At 39.6% G+C, this 16,837-nt stretch overlaps 1 protein-coding gene and 1 long non-coding RNA gene across 2 annotated transcripts in view; both read right to left on the bottom strand.

The window, feature by feature from the left end:
- The window catches only part of LOC105472409 (carbonic anhydrase 10), a 544,782-nt gene that overhangs the window by 234,760 nt on the left and 293,185 nt on the right, over positions 1-16,837 (bottom strand). The window lies entirely within an intron of this gene.
- The window catches only part of LOC139359613 (uncharacterized), a 61,473-nt gene continuing 47,761 nt past the window's right edge, over positions 3,126-16,837 (bottom strand). Inside the window, exon 2 of the long non-coding RNA XR_011615755.1 lies at positions 3,126-16,837. This exon is cut by the window's right edge and continues 43,736 nt beyond it. This is a non-coding gene — a long non-coding RNA (uncharacterized lncRNA).

The following is a 16,837-nucleotide window of genomic DNA, read 5'->3' as shown; positions in this document are numbered from 1 at the left end:
GTGCTGATCAAACACCCACTGTCAAGAGTTCAATGTGCTGTAGGAAAAGAAGTGCTGGAGTTTAGTTTCTAAGTGTGCTGGCTCTAATCTTTACTAACTGGGATTTGAAGAAAGTTATTTAAGTCTCTGCGTTGTTTTTTTTTTTTTTCCTCACCTGCAAAGTGGGGACCATAATACTTATGTAACAGAGTTACAGTAAAGATTAAATAAAATAATATTTGAAGGTACTTAGAGCAATGTACAGAACAGAGTAAGTACCCAATAGATGATGACAATGAGGATAGACAACTAGGTTCAAATGCTGGCACTGCTACTTTTCAGTTTGTACCATCTTGTTAAACTTATTTCACTTCTCTGAGCCTCAATATTTTTCTTATAAAGAATTGGAAAAACATAAACTCCTTCACAGGGTGCAGTGTATTAGGTAGTTGGCACTCAGCAATCGTTCTATCATCCTGATCTCAGTATTACAGAACCTGGGAGGCTAAAAACTACATTTCCCACACTCCCTTGGAGTTAGCATTCATAAGAGAATTAGGTTCCACCAATGCGATGTACTTGTTTGAAATGCAGATACAAGAGAGAGGCCATTTTTTTTGCTTTTTGGCTTTATTGGCAAGCATGGCTGTGGAGATGCTGGGCTTCACTGCAGCACAATTCTAGTGTCCATGATGGCCGTGGGGGTGCCGAGAGTCAATTGTGCTGGATGGGGTGGGCCTTTGGTTCCACTCCTTTTGACTGTGACAGTAGAAGCAACTCTCCTGGTTTCCACAGTGCTGTTCTGGGAGTCACTGCTGAGTGTCCAGCCTAGTGTTTTTCTTCAGCTCTCTCAATGATGTAAATACACAGTTCACTGCCTAAAACGACCAAAAACGTGTTTGTGTTCTGCAACTAAACCCTGATTGATAAGCAGTGTTTGGGAGGATTACACAGGCACATAGGATAGTGCACTGCACTTGCAACACTTATTATTGTGCCTGGCTACTGTTGTGTGTTCTTAATAAATTTGAGTTCCTTTTCTTCCCAGACTTGCCAACCCTCCTTTCTCGATGAAAGAAAAAGACCCAGTTAACTATGGCTTGTAATCAGCATGGTTTGTTTTATGAACTTTCTGTGTAGAGTGTAGGGGAAATGTTTATATTTGTTTCCTGAAGAATCTAGACCAATGCTCTAAGTCCATTTTTGTACATAGAAATACTTGAAGGATACCAAACAATATTACAAGACTGTGGCTTTCATGGCCAGGACTATGTGGTGTATTTTCCTTGAGATTTAAGAATCAGGTTTGGGTTCATTTATGTCCATTCTTAGTGGAGGTTGTGTCTAACCCCTAACACCATCTTATTAATTCCATTAAACAAGTTCTCATCTGAGCATCTACTCTTGGAGTAACTATTAAAAAAAAAACACAAAAATTGAAAACTCAGCTCCCCTTTATCTGCTCTTTTATTCATTTTCAAATTTGTTTCCCAGGCAATAGTAATTGTTTGAGTGATTAAAATGTCAGGAGGTGGGCAGAGCTGATTAGAAAAGCCTCTGACCACATGCACCGGGAAAGCCATATGAGAGAGCACCAGGTGACCTCATTATTAACGTGGTCTATTACATTAACCTTGTTCCACATGTAAAATGTACTGAAAACATTGATACTCAGCTCTTCCTGGTTTTGTTTCTGATACCTCAAGCAATGGCTCACTATTGGAATTAACCATTGCAAGATTATTACAAAATGAAGGTCTGGAAAAATGAAGTGTAGATTTGAGTTGAAATAACTCTAACACCAAATTCAGTATCTGCTTCTATTGCTCCTATAGAGTGTTGGTTTTACCCAAGGCTATTGCAACTTAAACTGGGTCTTTCCTCCAGTTGATATGTCTCCATGCTTACACTTGGGCATCCTGTATAGGGTAGGGTGAGGGGTAGTGAGTAAGGAAGGTAGTTGTTTTCTTCTGTTTTTCTTTTCTTTTCTTTTCTTTTTTTCTTAGGGTCTTTCTTTGTTGCCCAGGTTGGAGTGGTGTGATCATGGTTCCCTGCAGGCTTGACCTCCTGGGCTCAAGCCATACTCCCACCTCAGCCTCCCAAGTAGCTGGGACTACAGTTGTAAGCCACCACTTCCAGCTAACTTCTAAATGTTTTTTAGAGATAGGGTCTCCCTTTATTTGCCAGGAACCAGGAGAGCTGCTTCTACTCCTTATATTGCCCAAGTTAGTCTTGAACTCCTGGGCTCCAGCAGTCCTCCCATCCTGGCCTTCCAAAGTGCTAGGATTAAGGGTATGAGCCACTGTGCCCAGCCTAGAAATGTAGTTTTGACCTGGATCTAGATCTGTGTTCTTAGACTGATGGAGAACCATGGTATTATTACAAGGTTACCAAGTCACCATAATACACTTAACACTTTCAAGAGTCAACACAATGGAACAACAAATACTTTTGAACTTAAAAGTCATTTAAGCTCTGTTTACAGCTCACAGTCCTTCTTCGTGTGGAGGCAGCTTTATGCAATGGGGAAGAAGGCTGTCTCTGCAGTCATTCTAATCTGGGTTCTATTCTTTATTCTGCACCCCAATCTCTGGGACACAGACAAGTCTCTCAGCCCTGTTCTTTTGTGTTTTTACTTATTTTTAATTTTTTCAACTCAAAAATTTATTTATATTACTAAAGTTTATTTTTTTTGGGGGGTGGGGTATATAGTTCAATGAGTTTTAGTACATGTGGATTCGTGTAGCCACTGCCAAAATCAGAATACAGAACAATTCCAACATCCCCAACCTTTCCCTCAAGCAGTTCCTTTTAACTCAACTCCCCTTCACCACTCTCTGACACTTCTTACTCCCAGAAACCACTGATTGTTATCTATTCCTATTTCTTTTTTCCAGAATGTTCTATAAATGGAATAACATGAAACTTTTTGGAGTCAGTTTCCTTGACTTAGCACAATGTCTTTGAGATTCATATTGCATTTATCAATAGTTCATTTCTTTTTATTGCTGAGTAGTATTCTATTGTATGGGGGACCATGGTTTATCTATTTAACTATGGAAAGACATGAGAGTTGTTTCCAGCTTTCAGTGATATGGATAATGCAGCTATAAACATTCATGTATAGGTTTTATGTGAAGATAAAATTTTATTTCTTCTCTTTTTTTTTTTTTTTTTTGGAACAAGGTCTCACCCTGTCGCCCAGGCTGGAGTACAGTGGCATGATCTCAGCTCACTGCAGCCTGGACCTCTCAGGCTCAAGCAATCCTCCCACCTCAGCCTCTTGAGTAGCTGGGACTACAGGTGCATGCCACCGCACCCAGCTACTTTTTTCATCTTTTTTTTTTTTTTTTTGTAGAGATGAGGTCTCTCTGTGTTGCCCAGGCTGGTCTCAAACTCTTAAGCTCAAGTGATCCTCCTGCCTTGGCCTCTCAGAGTACTGGGATTACAGGCATGAGTCAGGGTACCTGGCAGTTTTTATTTCTTCAGTGCAAAATGTCTCCACCTTGAATTTAAAGTGGAATAACCCTTTGTTGTGGGGAATGTCCTGTGCATTGCAGGATGTTTGGCAGCATCCTTGGATCTACCCATTAGGTACCCATAAGAACCTCTGAGCCAGTTGTGAAAACCAAAATGTCTCCTCACATTACCAAATGTTGGGGGGCAAAATTGACTTCAGTGAGGACTCAGTGCTCTAAGGTAAAAACTCATAAATAAGATCCTGGTCCATATGGTAAGTATATGTTTCACTTTAAATGAAGCTGCCAAGCTATTTTTCAGGGCATCTGTACCATTTTGTATCCCCCCCAGCTACACCTGAGAGCTCCAGTTGTTCTGTATCTTTGTCAGTACTTGATATCAGGAGGTGTCTTAAATTTTTTTGCCATTCTATAATTAGGTAGTTTCTTGATTTTAAAATCAGGGATAATGACACTATGGCAGATATTAGTGCATGCAGCTCACTAATATTTCTAGTTCTGCAATTCTCCTCACTTGAGAAAGTTTCATTTCTTGCTCCTTTTAGGTTGCATGTGACTATGTGAATTGGCTTGGCCAGAGTGAAAGTGGGGTGGGTCACTTCACGGTGGACATGTGTAGGAGCTGTTGCACACTGCTCCATTTTCCCTCCCCCAAGCTTTAGCAACCACCTACAGTCCAGATGGTGGAGATGTCATCAGCCAATGTTGCTGAGTAGAAATGACATGGAAGAGAGTCCCCTGCCAAACCTCAAATGGACATGAGGTACACGTGAGAAATAAACCTTTGTTTAAATCCACTGGTATTTTCAGATTGCTTGCTAGCTTATTTTGACTAAATCAAATTCCTGTGTGATAGACTTATTGTGAGCATTTATGTGACAAATGTGGGTAATGCATTTAACACAATTCTTGGTTCAAAAGAAGTTCGGAGTGAATGATTGTTACTATTATAACTATTTACCCTTCTCTGATCATCCTGCATCATGATGATTCTCCCTTTGATAAACTCACAACTTTTACTCTCTGTAAAGAATTAGCAGAACTACTTTAGCTTCTTCAATGTACCTTGGCAATAAATCAAATTCAAAGATACGAAGTAAAGTAAGTACCCATTTAATTGACCACCTGACCAACAGGTGTGCTGGCACACCATCTAAGGTTCAAGGAGGTAGCATCACTGTGTTGGTGCAAACATCCTCTTCTAAATGACAATCAGTATTACTAAGACATTTTAAAACCTGTCTTCTATAGGTCAGTGTATAGAAGGTCTTTCATTAACCAGCAACTTTTCCACATTTTTTGTCTGCTTGTCCATTTCCTAAGAATGTAAAGAGAGGTAAAGAGATATAGAAACACAATGATTCTCGGACAGGCGCAGTGACTCACACCTGTAATCCCAGCACTCTGGGAGGCTGAGGCGGGCGGATCACAAGGTCAGGGCATTGAGACCATCCTGGCTAACATGGTGAAACCCCAATTCTACTAAAAATACAAAAAATTAGCCGTGCTTGGTGGCATGCGCCTGTAGTCCCAGCTACTTGGGAGACTGAGGCAGGAGAATTGCTTGAACCGGAAAGGAGAGGTTGCAGTGAGCTAAGATTACACCACTGCACTCCAACCTGGGTGACAGAGCATGACTCCGTCTCAAAAAAAAAAAAAAAAAAAAAGAAAAACACAATGATTCTCAAAGCTGACAGTGCATCTGAATTACTTCCTGAAAGTTGGGAATTCTGTTTCTAAGATTTAACCACACTGAGGCCTAAGACTTAACATATTTTTAAAAGTTCTCCATATAATTCTGATGAGTAGACAAGTTCAGAAGCCCCTGCATTAGTTGTAGAAGGGTAAGAAGTACGACCCTGCAAAACTTGACAAGACTCAGGAAAACTCCTGCAGTTATCCCAGCTATTTAGGGATGTGAACAGTTTATACTACCTACCTGGCAGAATCACAATCTGTCATAGGATATTTTTCACATTATTGTTCAAGATTGAAATGTATCCCTGGCTCTGATCTAACTGGCAGATCAGAACTCAACTCTGTAGGCACCAGGGTTCATACCTGCAAAATGTGTGAGTTGGACTTCCACCTATAAGAATCTTTGATCCATTATCTTCTGTGATCCAGGTATTCATTCTAATTACTCAATTAGATGATTGCATGTGTTGAGGAATTTTCTACATTTTCCAGGATTTTAATACATAATATGAGCCAAAGAAATGTTTTTCAAACTTATAACTATTCATTCACTGACAAACAGGGTGCTCTTCCAAGGAACTCATCAGTTCAACTTTTTCACATTTTTATATATATGTGTGTGTGTATATATATGTGTGTGTGTGTGTGTGTGTGTATAAAGAGAGAGAGAGAGAGAGAGAGATAGATAGATAGATAGATAATGAATATAACAATAAAATTCTATAATTCCCAAATCTCAAAATAACCACTTTTGGTATTTTAGATTATTGGTTTCATTTTTAAATAAAAACATATACTATATTGCTTTGTAACTTTCCTTTTTATTTTCCATTATAACATGAGAATTTCCCCATGATTCAGTTTATTCAAAATGGAACTTAAACCACTGACTAGTATCTTATCAGTTGGTTATCACACTTATGTAGCCATTTATCTACTCTCAGATATTTCAGACGGCTTCTAATTATTTTCCACTGAACATGGTGTTACAGTGAATTTTTTTATGTGTAGTTCTATTTCTTTAAGATAAACCACCAGAATTGGAATTACTGAGGAGAAAAATACTACAAATAGCTGCATAAGCCTTTAAAATGTCCTATTTTAATTATTTTCTTCTTCTACTCATCTTCCTTACTACTCCCAAGATTATCTATCTAACCCAGTGATTCTACCCTCTCTCTATTCTACTTCATTAAGTCTACCATGGGATCGCCACTCAAGATGGTGGAGCTGAGCACACTTATCTAACAACTCCAAACTTCTCAATAGTATTAAGATGAACAAAAAGGTCTAAAATAAAGAACTAAATCAATGAAAACTCTAGAAAACAGGAATAAATAGAAACTTTGAGAAACTTCTGAATGATAAAGAACAAGTAAGATAGGCTTGGCTGGAAGTGAAGACCAGAGAACAGAGCGTCCCAAAGTTGACCAATGAAAAGCTCACTGCAGAGAAGTTATTGCTCCCAACAGAATCCTGGAGAAACTGTGAGCATGAGGAGCAGGAATGAAATGCAAACAAGTCCCCTATTAAATTATTCTTATCCATATAAGAGAGGAGAATTCTTTTAAAAAGAAAAGGAAGTGACATGTGTCCATGAGTAAATTTCACTGACCAATGGCACTCCTTGAGTAAAGGTGTATTAATCATGTCTTCTATTTTCTGTATGCTTTGATATCTGGGGCCTTGGTGACTCAGGAGGAAGTGCCCCTCCTGGTGTTAGCCAATTCCTAGACATAATGAACAATTTGCCTCTAAGCATGCCTTTCATATGCAAACTGGCCAATCCAGAATCCACACCTCAACTATCTCCTTTATAGGGCTCTCATACTCCAGGCCACTAACCACCTGCTCTAGTCACCCCAGAACCTGCTGAAATTACCAAATTAGCCAATCCCAACCCTGCTTTCCTTGCCTTGCTTCTTCCAGCAGAAACCATAAGAAAGGCTCTTCTCCATAGTTCCCTCCTCCCTTTATTCCTCCTGACCAACCCTGGTATGTCCCTGCGTGGTACTGAGTAGACTGGCATGACCCTTCCTCTTAGAAACTGTCAGCAACAAAAATTTTTTTTTCTTTTTTTTTTTGAGGCAGGGTCTTGCTCTGTCACCCAGGTGGAGTGCAGTGGCATGATCTTGCCTCACTGCAACCTCCATTTCCAGGGCTCAAGCGACCCTTTCTCCTCAGCCTAACAAGCATCTGGGATGGCATGTGCCAATGCACCCAGCTGATTTTTGTAATTTTTGTAGAGATGGCGTCTCGCCACGTTGCCCAGGCTTGTCTCGAACTCCTGGGCTCAAGTGATCCTCCTGCCTCAGCCTTCCAAAGTGCTGGGAGTATAGGTGTGAGACATTGTGGCCTGCCACAAAATGTCTTTTCAGTGGCAATTATTTCCTGATCTGTTGGGCTAACCGCACCTCACATTTTTAATACATACACCATATTTTAGAATGCAAGCCTTCCTTACTGTGGTGCATCTGGTGTTCCCAACTTAACTGTTGACTCCCTGCCAATCTCCTATAGGAAACCTTGTTTATTGGCATATCCAGTAAGTTTCAGTAATAAAAAATAAGTAATGAAAGACCTATGTGGAAGCATGAAAAACAGATAATGTTCATGGTGCATGGATAGATGAAGAAAGAAACTGAAAGAGGGAGCACAGAACATATTTCTATATACACATGTAGAAATTTAGTTGTATTTCAAATTAGTGGTGATTAGACTATTTAATATGTTGGGTAATTAGAAAAAGCTTTATCTTTTTATCATACAATGAACTAAAAATTTTGAGATGGATTATAGACACAAATATAAAAAACCATAATTATTAATAGCATAATATTTTTATAATCTTACACTAAAGGAGGCTTTACCAAGAAAAGGATGAAACCCAGAATTCACAAGGATTGGCGTATATTTTAAAAATGGAAGCTTTTGTACACCAGCAAAAGTCACTATAAACACACTCAAAAAGACAAATGATAAAAAAGAAAAAAATTTGCAACACCTAAAACATAAGAATGGTTAATATTCATAATGTATAAAAACCAAAGATCAATATGAAAAACACAGCCTATCTGATAGAAAAAAAGAACAGGGATATGAATAGGCAATTTACATACAAAGGGCAAACATATGAAAAGGTGATGAACCTCACTAACAAAGAGATGCAAATTCAATCAATAATGAGATGGCATTTTTCCATATTAAATTGTCAAAAATTACAAAGACTGGTAATATCCAGGTTTGGCAAAGCTGTGTGGGAGGTGGGTAGGAACGGAGCATCTTTCACTGTTAATGTGAGGAAGACAGCTTTGGAGAAGACAAGTGGGCAGAACTCATCCAAACTACAAGTTTGTGAGTTTTTGGTTTGGCAATTTCACTTCTAGATACATATCCTATTGGCATGCTGGCTCACATGCATAAAGACACATGTGCAAAATGTTAGATGCAATACTATTTGTAATAGTAAAAAAGTGAAAGATTGCTAATGGTTCATCAATAGACATGATTGAATACTGTGGAAAACTTTGCAGTGGCAAAAAAAAAAAAAAAAAAAAAAAAACCAAGAAAAAAAAAAGAACAGAGTTACACAGCCTGACTTTAAAATAGATGCATATGTTACATTGTTGGCTAAAAAGAAAGAAAACTTGCAAAATGATATAACATGTACAGTATTCACTACGTATATATGTGTTTATAAAAATATTTTATATGATAGCTATCTATTTATATATACAAAATATAAGTAACTGATGAAAAACTGTTTCATATTATCGTGCTATATCATCATATTCTTTTTCATTTTTCCCAGCTGATCATTTGAATTCCCATAAGCCTTAGTACAAGAAAATCCAGGATCTCCCACTTGAGATTGCCTATCCCCAGAATTGCCCCAAAACCTCAGCACCTCATGAATGCCAATTGTAAATTGTGTGTGTGTGTATGGGTGTTGGGGGAGGATGGCAATCCATCTTCCAGACTCAAAAGATGGAACTAAATGGGGCTGGCTTTCTCCAGGTGTCACCTGACTACATCGACTTGGCATAGTCAAGTCTATGATGGTAACACTTGACTGTGGTGATGCCTCCTGATTTGGGATGTCAAGTACTTGGTACTCGTACAGTGATGCTCCCTATGGTTTTTGGGCTGAGTTCAGCTGCGAGTGTGGCTCTCTGTGGTCAGCTCTCTTGTTCCTACACAAACAATTTCAATGGTCCCTGCCAGCCAGAGCCTGAGTCAAGACTGGAATTTGTCAGCTTAGAGACCTAACCTTGCCATCCTCCTTCCCTCTCTAGGGAGCCTACAAAGAGGTCAAGGAAGGTTTTCTTTTTAAAATCTCAGAAGTTGCTGTTTGTTCTCCTTTCTCAGAATAGAGTAATAGTTTGACACTTCTCTCTTGAAAAAAGTTGTGCTCCCAACAGATATAATCCTGGCTGGGTACATCTTGGGTAAGGTACTGGTGGAAAATTTTGTTCGTAGGATCGATTTTATGTGCACAGTGCAGGTCTAGAAGAATTCACACTAAACTATTAGTGGTGAGTCATCTCCTTTTGGGAAGGGGGGCAGTAATGGGAGTGAAACTAAACAACTACTGTCAGTCACATTTACTCCTTAGCACTTTGGAGTAAACTTTGGTTTGATTTCATTTTGAGAGGGTTAACAAACTTGGACATACACACACATACACAAACACATGCACATCAACTTAAAAATAATACAATAATAATTCTTTCTCTCCTCTAATTTTTCCTTTTCTGTTGGATCATTCTTCTCAGTGTATACTCAATGCTCTGCTATTCTTCCCAACTTAAAAAAACATCCCCTCCTGATCACTCTTCCCACTTGTGCTATTATTACTCCATTTCTCTGAGCTTTTTACATTAAAAGTCCTTAAGAGTTATCCATATTCATTTGTAAATCCTTTCCTCCCATTTTCTCATGAATATATGCTAATGATCCCCCTTCCCACTCACTTCTACTGCTCTTTAAGGCCACTCATGAATGGCCTCCATATTGTTGACTCCGTGGTCATTTTCAGTCTTTACCATACTTGACCCATGAACAGCTCCTTCTGCCTTAGAACCCTTTCTTCTTTTGTCTTCCAGGATACTACACTCTTCTAGTTTTCTGGCTCCCTCCCTGGCAGCTCCATCTTCGTTTCCCTTTCTGATTCCACCTCAACTCCTCCCCATCTTAATGTTAGGTGCTCCAGGGCTCAGTCCTTAAGCCTTTTGTCTAGCATGATTTCATTAGCCATGGCTTTAAATATCGTCTATGTCAAATACACCTCAAAATTTTTCTTTTAGCCTAACCCTGTCCAGGAATCTAGGTTTACACACTCTACCTCCTATTTAAGGTCTCCACTTGGATGTTTGACAAATATGTCAAACTAGGCGTACTCAAAACTGGCTCATCTCATGATATTCTCTCCCAAATCTGCTTTTCTTATATTCTTCTACAAAATGATAAAGGATAACTTCAATCCCTTCAATTGCTCAAGAGAAAACCTTGTAGTCATCCTTGACCCTTCTTTTTTCTTCGCATTCTACATTTAACCTATCAGCAAAATTTGTTGACTCTACCTTCAAATTATATTTGGATTCCGAATACTTCTCACTAGCTCTTCTGTTGCCTCCTTGGGTCAAGACACAGCCACCCTTTCCCTGGATTGTTGCAATGGTCTTTTCACTGGACACCTGGACTCAGTCTTTGAGAAACTTCAGTAATTTTCAACACAGAGTGATGCTGTAAAACTCTAAAACATATGGCCACTTTGCTCGCAGCCCTACGTAAGTTCCTCTGTGTGCTCAAATTGAAAGCAAAATCCTTGCGCTCCCTCTCACCTCATTGCCCTCTACTCCACTCTCCCTCTCCAGCCTCCAAGCTTTCTCTAGAACAGGTGTCTTGGGATCTTTGCATCTGCCGTTCTCCCTTCTTGGGCCACTCTCCCCTGCAAACATCCAATGGCTTGCAAATTTAACTCGTCCAGGTCTCTATGTTCTATTCTCATTGAGGCTTTCCAATGACTATGGTATTTAAAATAGCACACAGCTTCTCCTACCTTCTCTGTATTTCCTAACCTTTTCAGCATTTTCTTCTTCATAGCACTTAGTACAAAATGATTAGTGCCCTAGTGTTGCTGTAACAAATTAGCACAAACCGGGAGGCTTAGCACAACAGAAAAGTATTGCTCCACAAACTCTGAAATGAAGGTGCTGGCACAGCTGTTTCTTTCTGGAGGTTCTGAGGGAGAATCTGTGCCGTGCCTCTGTCCTACCTGATGGTAGTCACCAGCAATCCTAGGAGTTCCTTTGTTTGTAGACACATCATTCCAATCACTTTCTCCATTATCACACGGCTTTCTTCCTTATTTGTCTGTGTTCCTGTATCTTCACATGACCTTTCTCTATGAGGATACCAATCACCGAATTTAATGCCCACCCTAATCCAGTATGATCTCATCTTAGTTTCACTACATCTGCAGACTATTTCCAAATGAAATCACATTCACAAGTATCAGGGATTAGGGGTTCAACATATATTATTGGGGGAGACAATTCAACCCCTAGCACCATAGGACATACAAATATTTTTACTTAAGTTTTTTGTCTTTCTCTTTATACAAGAATGCAAGCTCTAAGAAAGCACAGAGTTTTGTCGATTTTTTTTCACTGCTATACCTGGGTGGGATGCAACCCATAAAGACTTGTTGAATGACTAAATCCCCCTGCTAGCTCCTCATGACTAAGAGGACAAAGGTTCAAACACTGGATACAGCATTCATGTTCTTAGACAAACTGGTCCTCAGTGAAGTTTTCACTCTTAGCTTTCATCACTTCCCTCAGTATCTCCCCTTTCTACTAAGAGGAACTCCTGGATCTTCCTCAAACAAACATGTTCACAACTCCCATTATTTGCTCTTTCTCTCCCCTTCAGCCCCATCTACTCCTCTTTTCCTTTATGACACATATTTCTCTGTGAAAATCTTACCCATTCTCCTAAGAGCAGCTCAGTTCTCACTCTGAAACCTTCCATATGAACAGTTAACAACCTTTTTTTCTGGGTCCCTTTCAGTTATCCCTTTTCTCATTAGAAATTTTATCATCTTAGCACATGAATGTATTGGTGGAGAATCATGACAACCCAGATCTTCTCCATTCAACTGGGAGATCTTTCAGAGAGGGGCCAATGCCTTCCTTATCTCTTCATTTTTCCTTTAGTCCAACCCCCAGCATCTATCCAGTGCTTGCACTGTAACAGTTGCATGCTAAACACCTTTGACCAAATGAAAGAATTAGGGTAGATTTGCCTTCTTAAGATTTGAAGTAACAGCAAATATAATTTAGGCCACTGGGCCCCAGGATGTATGTACTACAGAGTTAGCCAATAAGTAGGTGGGAAAGATGAGGTTTCTAACTAAGGCATTTGGAAGTTACTATAAACAAGTGCCTTAGAGGAAAGGCCTTAGTCATGGTCAGAGAGTACAGAGAGATTAGCATAGGAGCACACAAAACAGACTATTCAGGAGGACAAAAAATGGGCTTAAGTTGTCTAACAGCTAATGCCCATCCAGTAAGTGAAGGGGAGAATCCGCCCATAGCCACTTGCATTGTTTTCTAAAGACCATCCCTTAGAGCTGTTTTTAGAGGTATTTTGAGCATTGTGGGTGAATGTGGCAGTGTGGTCTTAGATATAGATGAGACAGAGTGGCTATAAAAACTGTACCTTCCAACTATAAAAACTTCCTGGAGTAACAATTCCCTCTCACAATGTAACTGAAAAGTGCAATTGATCTTATCTTTAAACAGTGTTCTACAAAATCTTAGAGTCATTCTGTTAGAATAACTTGACTGCTTTTAAAAAACCTAATTCCTGGGTTTCATCTAAGATGCCCTGGAATCAGATCTTTGCAGTAGTGTACTAGAATGTGCACTGGCAATAAGCTCCCAGGAGAATATGAGAATACTAAATGAGAATACCTACATTAAGGAAACCCATCCCTAAATCCATGTATATGGTTTATTGTGGTCACCATTGTGATGGTTAATTTTATGTGTCAACATGACTGCACTAACAGATGCCCAGATAACGGGTAAAACATTATTTTTGGGTGTGTCTGTGTAGGTGTTTCTGGAAGAGATTAGCATTTGAATCAGTAGAACTATAAAGAAAATAGTCCTCACGGAATGGGCCAGAATTATCCAATCTGTTGAAAGCTCAAATAGAACAAAAAGGCAAAGGAAGAATGAATTTGCTGTCTGTTCGAGCTTGGATATTCATCTTTTCCTGCCCTGGGACTTTTTGTTCTTGGGCCTTCAAACTAGAACCTGGACTTATGCCATTAGCTCCCTGTGTGCACCCTGCTCCATTCTCATGCCTTTGGACTTGGGATCAAATCACACCACTGGCTTTCCAGGTTCTCCAGCTTGTAGATAGCAGATCATGAAAATTCCTGGCGTCCCTAATCATGTAAACCAATTCCTATAATAAACCTCCTCATATGTATATCCCATAAGTCTGTTTCAGTAGAGAACTCTGACTAATACAATCCTATTCTTGAAAAGCTGGAAAGAAAAAAACATGAAAAAAAACCACACACAAGTCTTTGTATAGGTTTATTTGTCTTCAAGTTAGGGTCTTCTTAAATACTCACCTCCTCCAATAGAACTGCCCTTAGAGAATAGACACCCAGAAAGCAGCCTGTAGGCTGAGGCAGGCAGGCCTACAAGGCAGAAACACAGAATGGAGGAGAGCAGCAGTTCTTGAGAGCTTGTTAGCAATCAAACCTGAAGGCAGGCGGGGACTCTGCGATGACTAGAAACTCTGGGCAGCCATTCTGTATACTTTTCAGCAACCCAGAACTAAATGTAGACTTCAGGTACAGAGTTATATGATGGGAACAGCAAAGTCTTTGGACTAACAAATAACATATTTGGGATCCTTGCTCTGTCAATTACTTTTGGTTCAGTGAATCTTGGTAAGTTATTCATCTCAGCCTCAGTTTCCGCATCTGCACAATGGGAACAACATCACCCGTTGGCTGGCCTATTGTGAAGATTAAATAAAATAAAAGTGTGTGTTGGCTGGGCGTGGTGGCTCATGCTTGTAATCCCAGCACTTTGGGAGGCTAAGGCAGGTGGATCACGAGGTCAGCAGTTCAAGACCAGCCTGACCGAGATGGTGAAACCCCTTCTCTACTAAAAATGCAAAAAAAAAAAAAAAAAAAAAAAGAGAAAAGAAAAGAAAAAAAATTAGCTGGGCATGGTGGCAGGCACCTGTAATCCCAGCTACTCAGAAGGCTGAGGCAAAGAATTGCTTGAACCCAGGAGGCAGAGGCTGCAGTGAGCCGAGATCGCGCCACTGCACTCCAGTCTTGGAGACAGAGCGAGACTCCGTCTCAAGAAAAAACAAAAACAGAAACAAAACTGTGTGTGATCACTTCACATGATAGTTGAAACTTGGGAAGTCCCTGAAATATGACATCTTCTAGATTTCTTTGTCTCCAATAAGAGATAATCAGAAGGTGGTATTGATTTGAAAAAAAAAAAAAAGGGAGAAGAAAGGAAAGGAAAGGAGAGAGGAAGTAACGAAGGAAGGAAAAGGAAATAGAAAAAAGAAAAGATACATAAATAGAAGAAAATTAGCTTGGTTCAGAGTTTGGCAGATAAAATAAGCTACCTGCAAATACCATCTTTTACTGAACATTTACATTAAAATCTTTAAACGGTACACCATGCCATTGTAGACTGCTCCAAACTAAATCGTAACTAAATAGTAGAATAAGGATTACTTTCTATAGCTGAGCATGAAATAATTTGAAGGTAAACATTGGAAAGCTCTTAAAGCATCCTAAATTGTCTTTTCTTCCTTCAAATGTCATAATACCTATCTCAATAGATATTTTTAAATTGCATTCCTCTTTCAAGATCCTTCTATCCCTTGTGTCTCTTGCTTAGGAATGAAACAAATAACTTAGTTGGAAATGACATAATCTCTGGTAGGATGGGAGAGGAGTTTAAATAAATTCCAGGTTGACCATCTTCTAGATCTTGGTAGATATTGATAATGTTTTGCCACTGAGTTTTGTGGAAACTGGAGAGAAAAATAACCTTTTTAGTGTGTTCTTCTGTTGCCATTACCTATTGCTACATAACAAATCATCTTCAAAATTCAGTGCCTTAAAATAGTTATTTATTATTATAACTCATGGTTCCATGGATTGACTGGGATCAGCTGGGTGTCTCTCACTTGGGGGTCTTTAATATGATTGTAGTCTGGAGATACATTATTTGAAGGTTCTCTGGCATGGCTGTCTAAGATGGCTCACTTGGAAGGCTGACAGTTGCTCTTAGAAGTTGGCCAGGAGCTCAGCTGGGAGTGCCAATCAGAATAACAACACATGGCCTCCCTAGACTTTGGCTTCTTGGGCATGGTGGCTGAATTCTGTGAGGTAGAGTCCCACAAGTGGGCATTTCAAGAGACCCAGGAGGAGATTGCAAGGCTTTTTATGACCTGGATGTGGAAGTCATGCAGTGTCACCTCTACCACATTCTATTGATTATACAGGGGTAGTCAAGAATCAAGCAGGTGGGCAGGTATGGTGGCTGGAGAAGGCAGATTGCTTGAGGCTAGGAGCCCAACACTAGCCTGGGCAATGTGGTGAAATCCTGTCTCTACAAAAAATACAAAAAAATTAGCTAGGTGTTGTGGTGCACACCCGTAGTCCCAGCTACCCAGGAGGCTGAGGTGGGAGGATCATCTAAACCTGGGAGTTTGAAGCTGAAGTGAACCATGATTGCGCCACTGTGCTCCAGCCTAGATGACAGTGAGGCCCTGTCTCAAAATAAAATAAAATAAAATAAAATAAAATAAAATAAAAAAGAATCCAGTGCACAAATACTTGAGTACACGAGGACATGACTACTGGGAAGTGTGGGTAATTGGGAGCCATCTTTAGACACTAGCTGCTGGGTTGCCTACATTATAATTGAACTTCCCCACCCATAGGAGCATTTCTATCTTTGCCAGATCAATAGTGGGATCACTTACCATTTAACTACAAATTTCAAATGGAAGTTTCACCTGCTTGTATGAAAAGAAGGTTTCTATCAAAGGTAACAAAACATATGACCAAATATGATTTTGCCAAAGAAAGCTTTGTGAAAACTTTTTCATTAGCTGAACACCCACTGGAGACATCATGCTTTGAGACTTTCTGACCTCAATCTCTAGACAGAAAGAGAGTTGGTATCTCCCAGTTTCCAAGCGGTCCCGGGGAAGTAGGTTGGCACCTATGAACCCTTTACATTGATTATCTTAGGCAGCTCAATTCACTTAGTTTTCTTCATTTGAAGAAAAGGGGGTAGCAACACTGGATGAATTTTAGGGGCACTTCTCTCCTGATATTCCACTAATGCGCCAGTGGCTTAGTGTTTTGCAGGGAACTTCACAGAATAGAACACTCCAGTTAACTTCTGGTTGTTGTAATGCATTTTTACTTAATAATCTCTCTCTTGTCTGTGTTTTGGTTCATTCATGGGGATAGAGTAGGTTGGGTATTTAGAATCTTATTCAATCACAACATGAAACTGAGTGAAGACTTCAGACCATAGCATCTGCAGATATTGGATTTGAGTTGTAGGTTCTTAAATTCACGAGTATAAGACCTGTTGCCATTGCTC

The sequence above is a fragment of the Macaca nemestrina genome, chromosome 17, assembly GCF_043159975.1.
Source record: "Macaca nemestrina isolate mMacNem1 chromosome 17, mMacNem.hap1, whole genome shotgun sequence".
NCBI lineage: Eukaryota > Metazoa > Chordata > Mammalia > Primates > Cercopithecidae > Macaca > Macaca nemestrina.
Note: the sequence above shows the minus strand (reverse complement) of the source record. Positions and strands in the feature narration are given on the sequence as shown.